Source organism: Culex quinquefasciatus, chromosome 3 (genome assembly GCF_015732765.1).
Source record: "Culex quinquefasciatus strain JHB chromosome 3, VPISU_Cqui_1.0_pri_paternal, whole genome shotgun sequence".
Classification (NCBI taxonomy): domain Eukaryota; kingdom Metazoa; phylum Arthropoda; class Insecta; order Diptera; family Culicidae; genus Culex; species Culex quinquefasciatus.
Genome location: NC_051863.1, coordinates 69,012,629 through 69,033,116, shown reverse-complemented (window position 1 = coordinate 69,033,116; position 20,488 = coordinate 69,012,629). Strand labels below are relative to the sequence as shown.

The 20,488-nt window shown below is 39.1% G+C and overlaps 1 protein-coding gene and 2 long non-coding RNA genes across 4 annotated transcripts in view; 2 read left to right on the top strand and 1 right to left on the bottom strand.

The window, feature by feature from the left end:
• Nucleotides 1-20,488, bottom strand: part of LOC6046389 (calcium/calmodulin-dependent protein kinase kinase 1) — a 296,769-nt gene that overhangs the window by 84,990 nt on the left and 191,291 nt on the right. The gene's annotated exons all lie outside the window — the stretch shown is intronic.
• On the top strand, nucleotides 1,897-2,375 carry LOC119770084. The gene is made up of 3 exons (XR_005278649.1): nucleotides 1,897-2,085; nucleotides 2,148-2,213; nucleotides 2,290-2,375. It is a non-coding gene; the product is annotated as an uncharacterized LOC119770084 (long non-coding RNA).
• Nucleotides 5,892-7,290, top strand: LOC119770085. The gene is made up of 3 exons (XR_005278650.1): nucleotides 5,892-6,277; nucleotides 6,340-6,405; nucleotides 6,482-7,290. It is a non-coding gene; the product is annotated as an uncharacterized LOC119770085 (long non-coding RNA).

Below are 20,488 nucleotides of genomic sequence, written 5' to 3'. Positions count from 1 at the left end.
ACTTTGATTTACTGGTTTGCCCGGTCCCGGTCCTGGTCCGCACGTGATTTGTCACCGGTTTGTGCGAGCGAGCTGCCATCAGCTAATTCACTGCCATTGTTCACGACGGACATGATTAATTCATGCAGTAGTCCAGGTCAAACACTGCCTTGCAAAATTACAGTAGAACTCAAAACTATCGAACATTCCAGAATTGTTTAGGAATGGGACATTATTTTTTAACACCAGGTTTGATACTGTAGAATTTATTGCATCTCCTAAATTCAACGGAGAAAATAAGGCAGTTGAAGTCATCTTTTCGATCAATACTGTCGTAACATCTTCAACTCCCTGCCTTCTGTGTCTCCCCCCTAAGGAGGTCGGCAAATTAGCCACCCTGACCACGTCCCAGTAGGACACAGATAATGAGCAAGAGAATAAAACACGCACTCCGGTCCGTCCTGTGATTGGAATAATAATTTGATGGATCAGACGCACCGTGCGGTGGCGGTGAACATCCAGTCCCGTTTGGGAAGCCACCTGTTGCGCTTTGATGTACCACCATCTACTTGCTAATACGCGACGCTCACCAACTGGGGAAATTAAGGTCGAACGTGTGCCGCTGCCTCCGCACATCCGAACCTGACAAATTGGATAACTCATTAACTACGGCTAGGGGATGAACATTCCAGACGTTCGACACGGTTCCGTTGGTCTGGTTTGCGCCAACCCTGCGTCTCCATTAAATTATCGCCGAATAGAAGGTGCCAATTTCATTAAGCCAATGAAGACGCTTCACCAGGTCTGCCGCTGTCAGTTTGTGGCCCTTTGTGTTGTGTCTTCATGATCTCCGGACTGAGTGGGGTTTGGGTGAGAAGGGATCGCGCTTTTGTTCGGTATGACGGAGAATTGACAGTGGCGAAGGGGAAAGCTGTCCGTTCGCAGGTAGTGTTCTGGCAGAAGAAGTAAGTTGCCAAATTACACTGAAATCCCCTATAGAGCTCCTTATAACGTATCAATAAGTTCTTTTCGATAGGAGAACGGGTTTCTAGTTTGTTATAATACCAGTCATTACTCAGCTCGTATCGCTGGATGTCATTTGATGGAAAAAATACCTCGTGTGGGAAAACGTTTCATAACCTTTTTGAAACTTACGTCGTGCTAACTTGTCGTATGTCACATTTTGACGTTCCGAGAAAAAAGTGTTTTAATGTTTGATCTTGAATAAACAAAAACGAGAGCCCGCGATGTAAACAATAAAAAACACGTTTTGTTCGGTTGACCATTATATGCATTGGCCCGAAGTTTGGTTAAATTTGGTTGCCGAAGGCGACCGAATTTTGGGGATCTGTGGAGGTCAAAAGGTGAGGCATTGTGAGCTGCACAAAATGGCGTTCTTTACTCAATTTGGTCCAAAATGCACTTGCGACAAATGAGCACGACGGCGACGAAATGTAACATTTGAAACCGGTTAAATTATTATAAGAGTGGTTCTAATTTATTTTCGAAACCTCGTGACGCAGAATCGGTAATACTCAATAAGATAGAAGTCTGATCCACAGAAAACTGTCTTAAATGCACTTTCCTGCCCTGATCATCATTTTACCAGGTTGAGGTGTAGCAGTACCATCAGTACAACCCTCTGCCGTAAGAACGGCAGACAGAAAAGATGAATTCGCCAATATTTTATCGTGCCATAATTATGGTTGGCTTATCTTCGCGCGCTACGCCTCGACCTAATTATGTCATGGGTTGAGCGCCACCCCTTATGGGAGACTTTCAAAATACTTTGCCTTGACCTGTTATGAGATCCGCACAAGAAGGAAGAATCTTCAGATGCTAAAGTTTGCGACAAGAGCACTTTTTGACTCAAACGGGAGGTCGATGCACTCCAGTTCGGCAGTCAGAGATTGCAAATTCTTAAGAGATGCTTCGGCTAAACTCGCGCAATTATTGCAATTGTAATGTTGCTCGAGTTCTAGAGAACCGAAGTTGTTCTAAGTGCACCTCTACTGAGGGTTCTAGGACTTCGACTCGGTCACTTTTACCCTGATCGTGGAGGAAGCAGGAGTGGTCGAAGGACCGTTTTGGAATCGTTTTTAGGAAGTTAGTTTAAAGTCGTGGAAGTGTTTCAGTGACAGAGGTTAATTCTGCGATTTTATTTCTAGAGCTCGCGGCTAGGTAGAGTTAGGAGTAGGGTAGTGGCGGAACCGTTTGAAACCCTGATACTCCAGGTAACGTGGTTAAATTGTGGTTACCTAGTGCGTTGGCTCATTTGTGGGGAATTGGTGGGCGATCTTCTCGGCACAGGTGGCGACCGGCATCATCCGTAGCAGAGCGACCACTCCAACCGACAACCCAGCGCTTCTGGACTCCATCAAGGGGTCAATGTTCCGGGTGAACCCCAAGCAGCTCGTCCGTCAACATACGAGCTGGGCGGCGTCCGTCAACACACGCCGCGGTCGAACCTCGACCACCAACCGACCGAACCGGGACGGCCTCGTGGAGGCCTAGGTACACCGCCAAGTTCCCGCGCGCATCCGCGCCGTCGTCGCAACCGACGCCAACATCGCAGCATCGTAGCTGCACACCCGTGCGACCCCGCACACCGGAAGTGATGCCGAACGCACGCCGATAGTGTCAACCCGTCTGCTGTTAGCCGCCGGTGGAACCATCTCGCCGTAGCCGAAGCTGTAAGCGCGCCACCACCTGATCGCCGGATCGCCAACCAGCACACGTAAATCCATGGTCGTGTAAGTACTTTTTCCCCCGACATGCGCATGATCGATCGTTGGCCAGTTCTTTTTCCGCCAACCCCGTGGGCAACATAAGCCACCCCCATATTATGTTGCGTGATCGCAAAACCCCCCAGTGAATTATATTATAGCGATCCCCGAATGAATTTCGCCCCCAAGCCAACGCACACTACTAGCCAAGCAGTGCACTGCAAATGAACAGGTAGAGAGACAGAAAAACTCGAGTGGTACCGAGGTACCGTGTAGGACTAGCATGCTAAAGATCTGCGGATCGAATCTCGTAGGGCCCGAAGTATTTTTTGTATTGAATAAATTATGCGAACCTGAATATACGATTTTTATGAGTTTCTGGAGTAAATTTGTGGTTTTTTCTTATGTTTTCTGAGGCATCTTTTCACGACTTGCGCGGTAGTTTTATGTTGGGTTCCGCCATTCTGGCTTCTGAAGCGTTCTGGGGAAATTTGATTGAGGAGATTTTCTACCTGTGATGATAAGAACGGGGCAAGTACAATCTTTTGTTTTCTAGATCTGAGGTATTTTCTTTGAGTTTGCGATCTTTTTCTTCCGTTTGTAGCGCCTCGGCTAACCGCCGAGTTCTCGGATGAGTCGGATCGTTCTCAATCGCAAATTTTGGCATCAAGGATACACCCGCCCTGTGGCAGGGTCTCATAGCTGGGCAAAGCAGCACATGATGAATGGTCTCCCTTTGGGAGTGGCGCTTAAGCCATTCGTTTAATTACGCCAATGCGATCCGACCGACCGCCTCCGGTTACATTTGGCGCCCAACGTGGGGCTATGTAACTTTTATCACCATTCAAAAGTGACCACAGATTCTAAAATGAACGAATTTTCAAAAATACCGTTAATGGGAAATTTTTAACCACAAAAATCCACCGATTTTGACTCCTGTCGAGGCAGATGATTTGATAATGGGAGGTTAATTCGATCAATTAAACCCTTGAACGCGGGAAAGCTTTTCATTCCACAAATAAGATTGAGTTAAGTCGATGACCGGCCCAGAGTAGTGAACTCGATTCATGACTGTTTAACGGGAGACTAAACGATGATATCGAATGAGTCGTGGCCTGAATCAGGCGAAAGAAGTAAAGCGAGTACCAAACGATCGTATTGACCGAACAGCATCGAAAATTCACGCCAAAACGACGGAATTTGTACAAATTTGTAAATATTTAGACATAATTTAGTTAGTAAAAGTATAGTTAGTAGTGTACCTAAGTTAATTCTAGTTTTAGTACTTATTCTATTGAATTTTGTTAGGAAACTTGAAAACTATTCACGGTTTTGCACAGGGACAGTGTGCAGCTGTTTGTTGATTTTTCGAAGTTTTTCCATCTGATTATTTTTTTCCTTGTAAATATTTCTCATCCTTTTCCATTTTGTACATATTTTTCCATTTTGTATATTTTTTCCGATGAATTTTCTCCAGTGGTGGTCCAGGTTGATGTTCACCTAAAACTGACACGTTCTGGCATTAGTTTTTTGTAAATATTTGGTGAATTGTGCTAATTAGTACTTAAATTACCTTGCTTTTCATTGAATTTTCCCTCGCAGTAAGTTTTTCCATCGGAGGTAAATAGTTGCTTCCATAATATCAGCATAATTTCTAATTGGTGTTGATTATGGTCGATGAAGTAGTTTTGTTTACGTAGAGCGGTTGGCTTTACCGATCTTTTTCTCCTTTGCAGTACTTCTTGATCGATCCTCCTTTTGTACTTAGTCATAGGTAAACATTGTATTTTTTTTTTCATTCGTGCCGCAAGTTCACGTTGCAGAGTGAGCGAAAGCTCTACTTTGCCGACAAGCATCTGCGCTATTTTTAGTATCATTCTTTTTGGTCCGCGTGTTCATCCAGGTTTTGTGGCCGCCTTCTGCAGCCTGCGCCTGAAAATAAAATAGAGAAAAATACCTTTTTTACAGCCAAACACAAGTAGCGACACATTAAATTTCACTTTCCTTTTCGATTTTCCACCAGTAGAGCAGTTTTTCCGAGCACAAAACCACTTTTTTCCGCGATAAAGACATTTTTCCCGACACTTAAATTTTCATTACACGCACTTTGTTTACATCCCGTTGACTGGTAGACTGGTAACAGGGTGAACGTGAAAATGAACACTTGTTCATTCAGGATGGACGAGGGGTACGTCAATGCAGTTTTTTTTTTATGTTTTGTTGTTTCATGAACAGTTTCGTAATTAATGCAAATTAATGTTAGAGATTGTTGTGAATTTGAGTTTTAGACTTCATGAAAACGGTTTTTTGGGGTTATCCCGAGGTAGTTTTCTGTTGCTTAGAACAGACCAATTTTTTTTAAGACAAATTTTATGATGTTCTGTTTTCTTGGGAAATTTTCTTCTGAGGTTTGAATACTCGTTAAATTTGTCGGATAATTTTTTTCACTTAAGGTGATAGTTTGAATAGAGCGACTCTTTGGTTTTTGGTGTTTATCACTGAGGTAGAAGGTCGTTGCTGATTTTTTTTTTTTGGGTATGTTTTTATGATGAGATTTTTTTTTATGATTGTTAGAATGTTTGCGATGCCAGCTACCAGGATACTTTTCAAAGTCAGTTCTCAATATTTTTTTTTTGGTTTTTTCAGTAAAAGATCACTTGATGATTAATTTTGTAAACAGTTTATTTTTTTTGAAGTTGCAGTTTTTTATATCATTTCCTCATGTAATATATTCTTTTTTAGCTCTTCTTTACTCTTGTACATATTTTTGCCGAAGTTTTGTAGATATTATTATAGTTTTATTTTAATGAATTTTATATGAAGTTTTGGATTTTCTTAGTAGCTTCTGCTGGAGACCGGAGTCTAAAAACGTTGATGGTCTAGTAGCAGGCGTAGTTTTTGAAATTACGTGCTGGAAACAGAGAGTGAGCCACTGGCGATGACCCTATATGACCCCGGAAGCGAAATGTTATTCAGAAATTCAGATAAATTTCAGCTTCGAAAATTTGATTGGTTTTGGGTAAGAAATTTTCAATTTCAGTTCCAAACCAATCAAATTTTCGAAAATTTAGTAGGGAATGATGTAGCAGTACCATCAGTACAACCCTCTGCCGTAAGAACGGCAGACAGAAAAGATGAATTCGCCAATATTTTATCGTGCCATAATTATGGTTGGCTTATCTTCGCGCGCTACGCCTCGACCTAATTATGTCATGGGTTGAGCGCCACCCCTTATGGGAGACTTTCAAAATACTTTGCCTTGACCTGTTATGAGATCCGCACAAGAAGGAAGAATCTTCAGATGCTAAAGTTTGCGACAAGAGCACTTTTTTGACTCAAACGGGAGGTCGATGCACTCCAGTTCGGCAGTCAGAGATTGCAAATTCTTAAGAGATGCTTCGGCTAAACTCGCGCAATTATTGCAATTGTAATGTTGCTCGAGTTCTAGAGAACCGAAGTTGTTCTAAGTGCACCTCTACTGAGGGTTCTAGGACTTCGACTCGGTCACTTTTACCCTGATCGTGGAGGAAGCAGGAGTGGTCGAAGGACCGTTTTGGAATCGTTTTTAGGAAGTTAGTTTAAAGTCGTGGAAGTGTTTCAGTGACAGAGGTTAATTCTGCGATTTTATTTCTAGAGCTCGCGGCTAGGTAGAGTTAGGAGTAGGGTAGTGGCGGAACCGTTTGAAACCCTGATACTCCAGGTAACGTGGTTAAATTGTGGTTACCTAGTGCGTTGGCTCATTTGTGGGGAATTGGTGGGCGATCTTCTCGGCACAGGTGGCGACCGGCATCATCCGTAGCAGAGCGACCACTCCAACCGACAACCCAGCGCTTCTGGACTCCATCAAGGGGTCAATGTTCCGGGGTGAACCCCCAAGCAGCTCGTCCGTCAACATACGAGCTGGGCGGCGTCCGTCAACACACGCCGCGGTCGAACCCTCGACCACCAACCGACCGAACCGGGACGGCCTCGTGGAGGCCTAGGTACACCGCCAAGTTCCCGCGCGCATCCGCGCCGTCGTCGCAACCGACGCCAACATCGCAGCATCGTAGCTGCACACCCGTGCGACCCCGCACACCGGAAGTGATGCCGAACGCACGCCGATAGTGTCAACCCGTCTGCTGTTAGCCGCCGGTGGAACCATCTCGCCGTAGCCGAAGCTGTAAGCGCGCCACCACCTGATCGCCGGATCGCCAACCAGCACACGTAAATCCATGGTCGTGTAAGTACTTTTTCCCCCGACATGCGCATGATCGATCGTTGGCCAGTTCTTTTTCCGCCAACCCCGTGGGCAACATAAGCCACCCCCATATTATGTTGCGTGATCGCAAAACCCCCCAGTGAATTATATTATAGCGATCCCCGAATGAATTTCGCCCCCCAAGCCAACGCACACTACTAGCCAAGCAGTGCACTGCAAATGAACAGGTAGAGAGACAGAAAAACTCGAGTGGTACCGAGGTACCGTGTAGGACTAGCATGCTAAAGATCTGCGGATCGAATCTCGTAGGGCCCGAAGTATTTTTTTGTATTGAATAAATTATGCGAACCTGAATATACGATTTTTATGAGTTTCTGGAGTAAATTTGTGGTTTTTTCTTATGTTTTCTGAGGCATCTTTTCACGACTTGCGCGGTAGTTTTATGTTGGGTTCCGCCATTCTGGCTTCTGAAGCGTTCTGGGGAAATTTGATTGAGGAGATTTTCTACCTGTGATGATAAGAACGGGGCAAGTACAATCTTTTGTTTTCTAGATCTGAGGTATTTTCTTTGAGTTTGCGATCTTTTTCTTCCGTTTGTAGCGCCTCGGCTAACCGCCGAGTTCTCGGATGAGTCGGATCGTTCTCAATCGCAAATTTTGGCATCAAGGATACACCCGCCCTGTGGCAGGGTCTCATAGCTGGGCAAAGCAGCACATGATGAATGGTCTCCCTTTGGGAGTGGCGCTTAAGCCATTCGTTTAATTACGCCAATGCGATCCGACCGACCGCCTCCGGTTACAGAGGCACGTTCAAAAATATTTTAAATTTTTATGAAATTTCGGAGTACAGCACCGCAAAAACAAAAAAAAAAACAAAACAAAAATAAAACTGATAAAAAATGTAAAAAAATGTCCGTACCAAATACAGTGATATTATGAAAATGTACCGAATATCCTTTTTAAATGTTTTTTTTTTTCGAATAAGCGATTACATTTTAAGTAAAATATTATTATTTCATTTCGTATTTAATACATTTTTCCTCTTGCACCAACGGATTGTTCATCTTTCCCCACTAGTTGAGTAAAACGTATTGAAAATCAATAATTTTAAAATCATTTTTATGGTGAAAAACAGTTTTTTTTAACCATTTCTATTGTAGTTCTATCAAAGTCTAAGTCAAGACCGAGAATAAGATGACTATTAAAACATGCGACAGATTTTTAACGTTTTTAATTAGCATTTCCTTAGCTTGTTAGACTTGCCCCACCATCCCTTATTTGGGCACGCTAGCTGAAACGTCAGTGAGCATTTCTCTACCAAAACCGGAAATGGATTTTATTTGTATTTTTTTATTTGTCTCATACTTTGTGGGGGCCTTCCCTATGACCAAAGAAGCTTTTTTGTGCCATTGGTTCACCCATACAAGCCTCCATACAATTTTGGCTGCTGTCCATACAAAAATGGTACGTAAATATTCAAACAGCTGTAACTTTTGAGTGAATTTTCTGATCAATTTGGTGTCTTCGGAAAAGATGTAGGTATTGTTGAGGACTATTGAAAAAAAAGTAAACGGGAAAATAATTTGCAGATTTTTTAATTAACTTTTTTTTAACAAAAACTCGATTTCCCAAAATACGTATTTATTGATTTTCAAGATTTTTTAATAAATATGTTTTAGGGGACAAAAACACGCAACTTTTGAGCCATAGAGAAACATGATCAAAAAATCTGCCGCCGAGTTATACATTTTTGAAAAAATAGTGGTTTTTGTAAAAAATCAAAATTTCATGCAAAAACTAATTTGACATAATTTTTTAATGTAAAATTGAATTTACAATCCTAAAGTACTTTACAGATTTTTTGATAAAGGGCCCTGTTATCAATATATAGCCACGGAAAGTTTGATTTAAGCGAAATATTTGCAGTTTTTCGATTTAAAAAAATAGTTACCATAAGTGACTAATTCTGAAAATATTTTTTTCAAGAATTACAGAAAATTTGCTACACCCAAAACTGGCAGCGCTAGTCCGAGAGAATGATGGTCTCGAATCGAGATAATAGTGGTACCATTCACGGACGCAGAGAACACAGCTCGAGATGGGCGATAGAACTATTCTCTCGAGGTTCATCCGTCAAACAAAAAACCAAAAGTGTCGACAACGGGAATCGAACCAGAGACCTTTGACAAACCAATCCAATGACTTAGCTGCCTCGGCCACCACAGTTTGGTGACCAAGGAGAAGTCAGAAGTCGATGTATGACACTTGTTGGAGATTTATTGATTCAAATAATGAATGAACTCATTTGTTATGATGGTGTGAGTTGGTATCATTATTCTATCGATTTTGGCACTGAGCCCTCAATAAATTTTGAGAGTACGATTATCTCGACTCTGAATTTTGGGTGTATGAATTGTCTAAAAGACATTGAAGATTGGATCTCGGGTTGCTGAGCTACAACCGCCTAATGAAAAAGAAACACGAAAATTGAAGATTTCTAAATGTCAATATCTCAGCAACTAATGGACCGATTTTCAAAGTTCAAATATGAAACATTCGTGAAATTTTCCGATCTCTTCGAAAAAAAATATTTTGGAAATTTTTAAATCAAGACTAACATTTTAAGACGGCCAAACATTGAATATTGCGCCCATTTGAAGTTTGAGCCAAATCAAAAAATACAAAAAATAAAAATAATAAATTATAATAAAAATTATAAATATTAAATTTTAGAACCACATATGAAAATGTCACTTTATTAAAAAATTTCAATGAGTTCATTAATATTTTAACCCAAATCTTATTTTTGACAGACGTCCAACTGCATTTTGTCCTTATTTATTTATTTTATAAATTATTCGTGAGTTTTGAAATAGAGTTTTTCAAACCTTAAATGACTTTTATCATTATCTTTTCTAGACAAAAACTGATTGCTAAACTGTTTCGCAGATTATTGTATTGAAAAATAGTATTGATTTTTAAATACAAGTATTGAAAAGTAAAACTTTTCAGTATTCAAATGGATGCCTAATATTACTATTCATTACTCGCTTACTTTTTCAAAAGGTCCTTTGTACATAGGGTGGGCCTCGTGGCGCGGTGGTCAGCGGCTTCGGCTGCCGATCCCTAAGTTGCTATGGGGCGCGGGTTCGATTCCCGCCTTATCCTCTTGGCCTTCTATCGCATCGTTAGCAAGAAAAGTGAGAAGTTTCACAACGAAGATGCTAACAGTTTTTTTTCATATTTTTTGTAGTCAAAATTCAGCGTTTTTAAGGAGAGACATTAAGATTCAATATAATATATAATGCCAAAGAAATCGCGCTTTAAAATATGTTGTGTTCTACTCCCAAAAATTATATAACAAAATTTCGAAATCAACCACTACTTTTCTTCAGATTCATAAATTCTCACTTAATATCACCAGAGATTCATGATAAAATCTTTAACTTACTGATGTTGTTTTGACAGTTGGGGAGAGATTTCCAAATATTCGCTTGAAAGAAACGAAATTTTGCGACAAATTTATCGTTTAAGGAAAAAAAAATTTTTTTTGATTGTAATTTGGCCATAATTTTTACTTCTAGTTTTGTGAAAAGAACTTGAAAAAATATTTTTATTTGGTAAGGTATTGTTTAGGCCTGGCCGTATTTTTTTTAATTTTTGCATCAAAATACCATCATGCTGGTTCGAAATGTTGACAGTCCACTGACAGTAAAGCATGAATTTGTTTTTACATGGAGTGGTTTAGAGCATTATAATTTTTGTAAACGATAAATTTAAAATATGCGAATGACGTTCAGTCTTCAGTAACTCTTGTTAGTAGCACGGTTTCGTGAATACACTAACATTAAAGGCTCTGCTTTTGGTCATAAATTTCGTTTACACCTTAACCGGAAAACTATGCTCATGCCTTAAAAGTAAGGTGAAGCGCTGTTTTTTGAAATTTATAAATTTTATCATGGAATTTTTACTTCATTTAAACAATGTTGCAACAGTATTTTCAGAATTTTTTTCTAAAAATCTTCACAAATCCATAAAAATATCATCCAGCCCACCCTTCATCCGCTGCTGTGATAAACTGCAAAGTTTTCCGGTTCCCTGCACTTCTTGGCCGTGCTTCGGTGCACTTTCCACAAAGGATATTATTTTAATCCTGCTTACCACCAGCACCGGCACCGTCATGCTCACCGGCTTCATGTTCAGCACCTGGGTTTTCCGGTGCACATCCGCCGCCACGTGCTGCACGCCAAGTCGACCTGTTGGCAAGCTGCTCCAGACGAAGTAGAAAATCCTTCTAAACAATTACTTGAAATTTTCCGGGTTTTCACCTGGCACACAGAGGATTTTCAAGTGCGCACTCGGAGAATTGTACAAAAGCTCTGTGTGTGTGTGTGCCGGGGCCATCAGTTTTGATTTAGTGAGCAGCTTTTGAGCTCCCGGAATGAAGATAACAACTTGGGGTGAAAGTTGGTTGATTTATCAAAAGTTGTGCAACTTTCAACGGAATGGTTCCCCAACGAGACATTCCGCAGGGGAGAAAAAGTTTCCCAACACTCATAATGGAAAAGTTCATAAAATTGCCAACAAGAATGACAGTAGTTTTGTAGCAAAAGTTTTTTTTTATGAAGAATTTTAACTTTCTTTGAGGAATAAGCAAACAAGCATTTTATACTTTCAACGTGGCATTTTTTTCTGTGAAACCGGAAGTCAACCGGTGCGGTTTGATTCGGGAGGATGTAAAGCAAAATTGTGAAATTGTTCTGCAACAAGATCCGCTCGGCGAACCAGCCATAACTGATGATGATATCCTTACAAGGCCCCATATTTATCTTCCACAATGTTCCACTTTCCTGGTAGGTACACCTTGTAGGAGAAATAAAGAAAAATCTTACTATAGGAGGGAAAAACGTGACATTTTTCTGTTTCGGATGCACAACATTGTTGTCCTACATCCAAGCAGGGGCGGGTGGAAAAACTTTCCAAAGTGGGTAATATTACATCAGCACACGTTCGCTTAGTTTGATCCGGAAAGGATTATCATTTTCTAAACTGTTCAGCTGTGCAATGTGTGCCATGCGACTCCTTCGGGCGAGATAGAGCTGGGGAATGCGTTCAAAGTAAGATAACATTTTTCAACTTGTTTTGCTTCAGTGTCTTGCGAACCTTCGTGGTGAACGGACACTAGAGCTGCGGTATTTTTACTACCTAAGCTCAGAGTTATTTCAAAACAAAATTCACAGTCTTTTTAAAGACTACCTGAGTTATTTCCCAAAATTCTAAACAGTCTTTTCAAGACTAACACCACCTGAAATTTTGTTGTATTTTACAAACGAAGCCATCTTTTTAAGAGAACTTTGCTTGCAAAATGCGTCAAAACAAAGGTAAACGCAAATCTTCTGAAGATTTGGTCGTTACGTCGGTGAAGCGTTTGAACGCTAAACCGGCTAACGGAAACAGAAAAAGAAAACAGCCTCTTCTGAGGTCTGATTCTGATTCTGAATGTGAGGTCAATCCTCCAATTCCATTGACAAACAGTTTCGGTGTTTTATCCGAAACTGAAGACAAGGAACCTTCTCCTCGTACTGAGCCTTCTGCCGTCGAGAAACGAGTAAAGGCTCCGCCAATTGTTGTGACTTCCGTCTCCGATTTGGCCAGCTTTCGAACGCAACTGAAGAATTGCAAGGAAACTTGCAATTTGAAGGTTTCGTTCCAGCTTGGTCGAAGAGGAGAATGTCGCTTGTTGACGGAATCTTTACAAGATCACCAAACTTTTGTTGGTTATTTGAAAAACCACAAACACAATTTCTACACGTATGAGACCAAGAATGCTCGGCCATTCAAGGCGGTCTTGAAAGGTCTCTCCAACGACTTGTCGGTGGATGAGATCAAAAACGAACTTAAGGTGTTGCTTGGCTTTGCCCCATCCCAAGTAATACCAATGAAGAAAAATCAAACGGGAATATTTCTCGCTTTGGTTTGACTTCACAATTTTATCTGATTCATTTCAACAGAAATGAAATCAACAATTTGAAACTTTTGGACAAAGTTCAGTTTTTGTTCCATGTACGGGTAAAGTGGGAGCATTTTAAGAAACATGGCGGTAATGGCCAGAATCTGACCCAGTGCCGGCGTTGCCAGGCATTCGGTCACGGTACTGATCATTGCGCCATGGTTCCAAAATGCATGGTTTGCGGGGATTCTTCTCACGACAAGGACAATTGTCCCGTGAAAGAAGTCACCCAATTTAAATGTGCAAATTGTGGTGGAAATCACAAATCAAATTTTTGGGATTGCCCCATCAGAAAAAGATTTTGGATTCTCGTGCTAAGCATCAGCCGAAATCCAAACCGAAATTTTCTCAAAGTCAGGTTGTACCTGCATCTTTAAATCAAACGTTCGTGCTGTCTCACTCGAACAATTCTAGAAATACCCCTACCGTGGAAAAGTTAGGTAACAACAATGGCATTTCTTATGCTAACGTCGTTTCGGGTTCATCCACGAATTTTAAATCCTCTACCAATCTTTCTGAAATTGGGCAGGTACCTCAAATCTCATTTGAAAATTTTTCTGCTGGCAACGCTTTGGGATCTTCTGATCTCGGCGATGTTACGTTTGAAAAATGACTTTTTGCAAAACTCACTGTTTGGTTTGATTCAAACAATGAGTAATGCTACATCCATGATGGAAGCTATCCAGATTGGATTAAAATTTGCGAATGATGTTGTTCTTACCCTGAAGTTTAATCATGGATCTAAGTAATTCCATCAATATTATGAATTTTAATGCTCGCTCTTTAAAAGCGAAAGAAAATGAATTTTTCAACTTTTACGAGTTCATAACGTGCATGTTGCTGTTATAACCGAAACATTTTTAAAAACTGGCACTTATTTGAAAAGTGATCCAGATTATAAAGTTATAACTAATAACCGAATGAATCGAAATGGCGGTGGAGTTGCAATAGTTATCCACCGTAGTATGACTTATAGCACGTTACGTGACTTTAAGTTAAAAGTTATTGAAAGTTTGGGCATTGAACTTGAAACTTCTTTTGGGAAAATTATGATTGCAGCTGCATATTTGCCATTCCAATGCACTGGGGAAAATAAAAATTATTTCAAAGGGGATTTGAATAAACTTACTCGGCATAGATCTCGATTTTTGATTATCGGTGATTTTAATGCCAAACACCAATCTTGGAATAATTCAAAAGTAAATTCCAATGGTAAAATTCTGTTCAGAGAACTTCTGGTCTTTATTCGGTTTTATACCCGAATGGGCCAACTTGCTTTTCTTCTGTTAGAAATCCATCAACAATTGATTTGGTGTTGACAAATCAAAGTCAGTATTGTGGTCCTTTAGTGACTCATGCTGATTTTGATTCTGATCATCTTCCAGTAACTTTTTCACTTTCTCATGAAGCAGTTACCAGACCCAATAGTTCTGTGTTTAATTACCACAAAGCTAATTGGGACAGGTATCAGCATCATATTGAGAATAATTTAAATCATGATTTTGTTTTAGAAACCAAAGCTGATATTGATTCAGCCTTGGAATCTTTAACTAATGCAATTTTGGATGCTAGGAATATTGCTATTCCTAAAGTCCAAGTCAAATTTGATTCTCCCATTATTGATGACGATCTTCAGCTTCTGATTCGTCTGAAAATGTTCGCCGAAGACAGTATCAACGTTCTCGTGATCCTGCACTGAAGCGAATTCAAAAGATTTGCAAAAGGTTATTGACCACAGATTCACTCTCCTGCGAAATGAAAAGTTCGCAAGAGATGTCGAACAAATTAAACCTTATTCCAAACCTTTTTGGAAACTTTCAAAGGTTCTTAAGAAACCTCAAAACCAATCCCTTCTTTAAAAGATGGTGATAATATTCTATTAACTAATGGGGAAAAAGCTCAAAACTTGCTCAGCAGTTTGAGAGTGCTCATAATTTCAACTTGAATGTTTTGAGTCCTATTGAAAATCAAATTTCAATAGAATTTCAGAATATTGTTGAACAAGAATTTTCATCAGATGAAGTTTTTAATACGGATCTGAATGAAATAAAATCTATTATCAAAAATTTAAAAATATGAAAGCCCCTGGTGAGGATGGCATTTTTACATTTTAATTAAAAATTACCAGAAGCAACTTTAAGTAGCTTGGTCAAAATTTTCAACAAATGTTTTGATTTGGCATATTTTCCCAGTAGTTGGAAAAATGCCAAAGTAATTCCGATTTTGAAACCGGATAAAAATCCTGCTGAAGCCTCAAGCTATCGGCCCATTAGTTTGCTTTCATCTATTAGTAAATTATTCGAAAGAATAATTCTTAATAGAATGATGACGCACATTAATGAAAATTCAATTTTCGCTGATGAGCAGTTTGGATTTCGCCTTGGGCATTCAACTACTCATCAGTTGTTGAGAGTTTCAAATTTAATTCGAAGCAACAAATCTGAGGGCTATTCTACTGGCGCTGCTCTTCTAGACATAGAAAAAGCATTTGACAGTGTTTGGCATAAAGGTTTGATTGCGAAATTGAAAAGGTTTAATTTTCCGATTTATATCGTGAAAATTATTCAAAATTATTTGACGGATCGTACTCTGCAGGTATGTTATCAGAATAGCAAATCTGATCAACTACCTGTACGTGCTGGCGTCCCTCAAGGAAGCATTTTGGGTCCAATTTTATACAATATTTTTACTTCTGACTTGCCTGATTTGCCCCCAGGATGTCAGAAATCACTTTTTGCTGATGACACAAGCATCTCCGCCAAAGGCAGAAGCCTTCGTGTCATCACAAGAAGATTACAAAAAAGCTTGGATATTTTCAATTCTTATTTGAAAGAATGGAAAATTACTCCAAATGCTGCAAAACTCAACTTATTATTTTCCCTCACAAACCAAGGGCTGATTTTCTTAAACCAAAAAGTCATCACATTATAAAGATGAATGAGGTAAATTTAAAGTGGGAGGATCAAGTGAAATATCTTGGACTTGGTTTTGACAAAACCTTACTTACAAGGATCACATTGAAAGTATCCAGGTTAAATGTAACAAATATATTAAATGTTTGTATCCACTTATAAACAGGAATTCTAGACTTTGTCTCAAGAATAAACTGTTAATTTATAAACAAATTTTCAGACCTGCCATGCTTTATGCTGTGCCGATCTGGACAAGCTGTTGCTTAACCAGGAAGAAAAAACTTCAGAGGATTCAGAACAAAATTCTGAAAATGATTCTGAAACTTCCTCCCTGGTTCAGCACCAGTGAACTTCATCAATTAGCCGAAGTTGACACTTTGGATGTTATGTCCAATAAGATAATTGATGCATTTCGACAAAAATCATTGCAGTCTTCAGCTGCATTGATCCGCTCTTTATATAGTTTATAAGTTAGTTTTAAGGTATCCCTTTTCCCTTTTGTACATGTAGGACCTCCTACATTTGAAATCACTGAATAGCGAAAGCTACAATATTTCATGAATAAATGAAAGTTGCTAGTATTTAAAATTGAGGTGAAAAGTCATCGTTTGTGATTGGACACTCAATAATATTTTAACTGAATGAATGTACATGGAAAAGAAATTTAAATAAATATAAATTAAAAAAAAAAAAAAAAAAAAACTTGTTTTGCTTAGTTGTAAGGGGGAATGTTGTTCGGTTTGTTTTTCAAATTTTAGGGGATTTTTTAATAGCTGCACTCTTATAAATGTCGATGGCTGGAGGTTTGTTTTAACTTCATAAAAGATTAAATTTATCTCAAATAGCATTATATAAAAGTAAACGACAGATGCAATATAAATTAGCTCGAAACTATCTCGTAGCAGACTGCTGCAAAATAATGTTTTTTTTTTTCAAAGTAGAGAAAAGTAAAGAAGGAAAACTAAATCAAATTCCGTAGAACAGGATATTGCTTTTCCAGTGTATTTTACTACTAAGGTTGGTGTTACAGCAACTAGGGTGGTTACAAAAAAATGCTTGGAGTGTTCTTTTGAAGCACTTCCAAATGTGTCAGGGAGGTTCTGAAATCGTTAATTGTTTGTGAACGCTCAAAATATATATGGGTAATTCTCTACCAACTCAAACGAAATCGGGAAAAGTTGCCCCGACCCCTCTTCGATTTGCGTGAAACTTTGTCCTAAGGGGTAACTTTAGTTCTTGATCACGAACCCGAGGTCCGTTTTTTGATATCTCGTGACGGAGGGGCGGTACGACCCCTTCCATTTTTGAACATGTGAAAAAAGAGGTGTTTTTCAATAATTTGCAGCCTGAAACGGTGATGAGATAGAAATTTGGTGTCAAAGCGACTTTTATGTAAAATTAGATGCCCGATTTGATGGCGTACAGTCATTTCACATATTCGGAACGGTTTCCAGATCGGTCAATGTTCAAAAAATCATAGCAAATCGATAATTGAACTTAATGATTCGCTTTTATCTTCATTTGAAAGCTTTTCTTGCGATCTTTCGAATGCTGTATCGAACATCTGCAAATTTTAACTTTTATATGAAGTTTTTGAAGAATTACTTTGACCCTTGAAATCCACAAATTCGGAACACTTTTTTCTTACGAATGTAAAAAAACTTTGGATCTCTCTAGGAGTACATATTTATTACCAAATAATGACTTCACACACTGAACCAATGAAACTCAAGCTTAGTGATGTTTCATACATGGTTTGATAACTTGTTATGTGAAAATATCAGTTAAATTCAGGTGTTCCACAATTGTGGGAGGCACAATCACATCCCACAATTATGAAACAGGCCATTTAGAGGCAGTGTTTTGCTGCTCTGGACAAAATAGTCTTGGAATGAAGTTTTTGTTCAAAAAGTACTACTTTTACTAGTGAAATAGCAAGATAATGTCCAAATGAAGGTTCTAAAAATAGCAAGGTCGACAGAAAAGCTACTTTTGGCATGCTATTGACAAATTATCATTAAAGTGTTCCGAATTTGTGGGTGTTCCGAATATGTGGGATGACTGTACTTAGAATTCCGAAAAAACGTATTTTTCATCAAAAAAAAAAACACTTAAAAAAGTTTTAAAAAATATCCCATTTTCCGTTACTTGACTGTAAAAATTTTTGGAACATGTCATTTTATGGGAAATTTAATTTAGTTTTCGAATCTTTATTGACCCAGAAGTGTCATTTTATCATTAAAAACAAAATTTTTCATTTAAAAATTTCGTGTTTTTTCTAACTTTGCAGGGTTATTTTTTAAAGTGTAAGAATGTTCTACAAAGTTGTAGATCAGACATTTACAAAAAAAATAATATAACAAAGCCATCAGCGATGAGAAAACAGCAGCAGTAACCTCACTTGCTGTCGGGGCAATTGCAGTAGCTCGCTGCGAATGCACTTACGATGATGGAAAAATAATGAAGTCATTCGGAATTGATGGGATCCTCGCGCTCTCAGAGTCTGGACGCCGTTTCGTTAAACGCCAAGTTAAATGGGTCGGTCATTTGTATTAGCTTTTCCAGGCAAAAGTAACTAATCAGCGTTCGTAGTCGTTAAAAATTGCTCTTTTTTAAATGGAGGTTTGCTGTTTTGTGAGTTTCGCTCTAGTAAGGTGTTAAATTTATTTTCAAAATGAGTTCCATAAATCAAAATCAGATTGTAAACTCAACCTTACAGCTCCACCATAAATTGTACCGCACACATTCAGCTACTTTCGATAAATCCAGAAGGTAAGGAGCGAAAAAAGTAAACCGTAAAGGTTCACTTCCATTTGCTTGACTCCCTGAGAACTCGAAAACGACGCCGACACCAGGGTTCCCAGGGTAATGATTTACAGGTCGCGATATTCCAAGTGCGGGTAAAGCACCCTTGTTTCAACATCGTCCTGGGCAACGCGCACACACACCCACACATATCGTGCGATCAAATTTACGACGATTGGTGAATATGGTGGTGGCGAAAAAATGTCGCAACATGGCAAGAATAAAAAAAAAGTGTCCCAAGTGTGACATGATGGCGACAGCTGTGGGAAGGGGGTTTGTGTGATTCCCCGGCGAATCACACCGTCATAAGGAGTTGTATTTTTTGGGTTTTTATGGAAGAAAATGGAAAAATCAAAATTATGTTAAAAAAATTCTAAAAATCAAAAGATGAAAGAACATGTGTTTTCTTACAAATATCTATCTAAAATTTAAGTGCAATGTTAGTTCCACATTTTGGAAGGTTGCCCAAGCATCGAATAAAATTGTTGTGGTTTGAACATTTTAAAAGTTTCTCATAAAAAATCTGTCAAAGGGATGTTAATTTGGGATCACCCAATGTATGAGCCGACCAAAACCTTTAAAGTGCATTTTCTAGCCGAAATAAAGGCTTTTTGGCTAAAAGACATTAATTTAGCATCGCATAGTGCCTTGGTCGAACAATAACTTAAAACTGGACTTAATTTACAGAGTGTTAAAATACTCTTAGATTCTTTTCGATCCATATTTTTGGCAAGTCTTACCTTCTCATTTCCACAATAATAAAAAAATCTTCGAATATAACATTGGCAACCCTGATCAACTCAAGATCTCGTGCAATTGCGTTATGCGAACAACCGACAAGGATAAGGACCCCGGTCGTCGTCACACTGCCAAGATATATTCCGTCGCCTTCCGGGACCAGTTCCGATGTGCCTTGTGTCACCACCGCAGAGCAGCACCGCCGTTGGAGTTGGAAGCGCTAAACCTGGTGCCTGTGGGTCGACAACAGAGCAAGGAAAAATGAATCGGCTGGAAATAAGCCTGATTTTCCAACAGTACACCTAGTTTACGTAATAGAGTTGGTTCGTACGTACCGTCTTTCTTCTCTTTTTTTTTTGGTTCAGTGCGGACATGTTAATATATCGCCGAGAAGGATTATTGCGTCTTTCAAAACCTTTCCGGCAGGCCACCTTTTGTGCCCGAAGTGGGGCTTGTTGGGTAGAAAATTGGTTGTCAAATAGGACGAGTTATACGGTTTGTTAGCTACGTTAAAGTTTCAGAGAATTATATTGAATCGGACGACTTTCGATTGAATTATTGCGTTCTAACGAACTAAATAAGTCTGCTTAAGTCAATTGTTGATCCAAGAGATTTAATTTATTTGTAAAGAAAAAAAACTAATATAACCTTCTACATGTTTCATAAACGTCTCTTATTCGTCGTTTCAACTATCGTGATTGTTCACCTTGGTTCTGGATAAGAAGATCGAAGTGTATACCTGAAAATAAAGAAAAAATGTAGGTTTTAGAACTTTGGTTTATCAACTTATTTTGGCATGGGAATTTCTTGAACAAAATAATTAGAACCGTATGTTTTGTTTGGCAATTAGGGTGATCCTATTCGAACAAAGATGGTTGCATTTTTGCCATATTTCAATAAAATATACCTCCGGAACAGCTGAACCATTTTAAGCTTCTAATTAAAAATATTTAGGCGTTTAAGGAAAAATTATTTGTTTTGATTATGCTTTCCCTGTTCCTGAGGGGAACACCCGTGAAGAGTATCGGGGCCGGCATTTACAAAGCGTATTCAGTGACAGTTAATTAAAAAAGCCCTGTTTGTGACGATACACCAGTTTTGTTGGTCCGAGCCGGGAA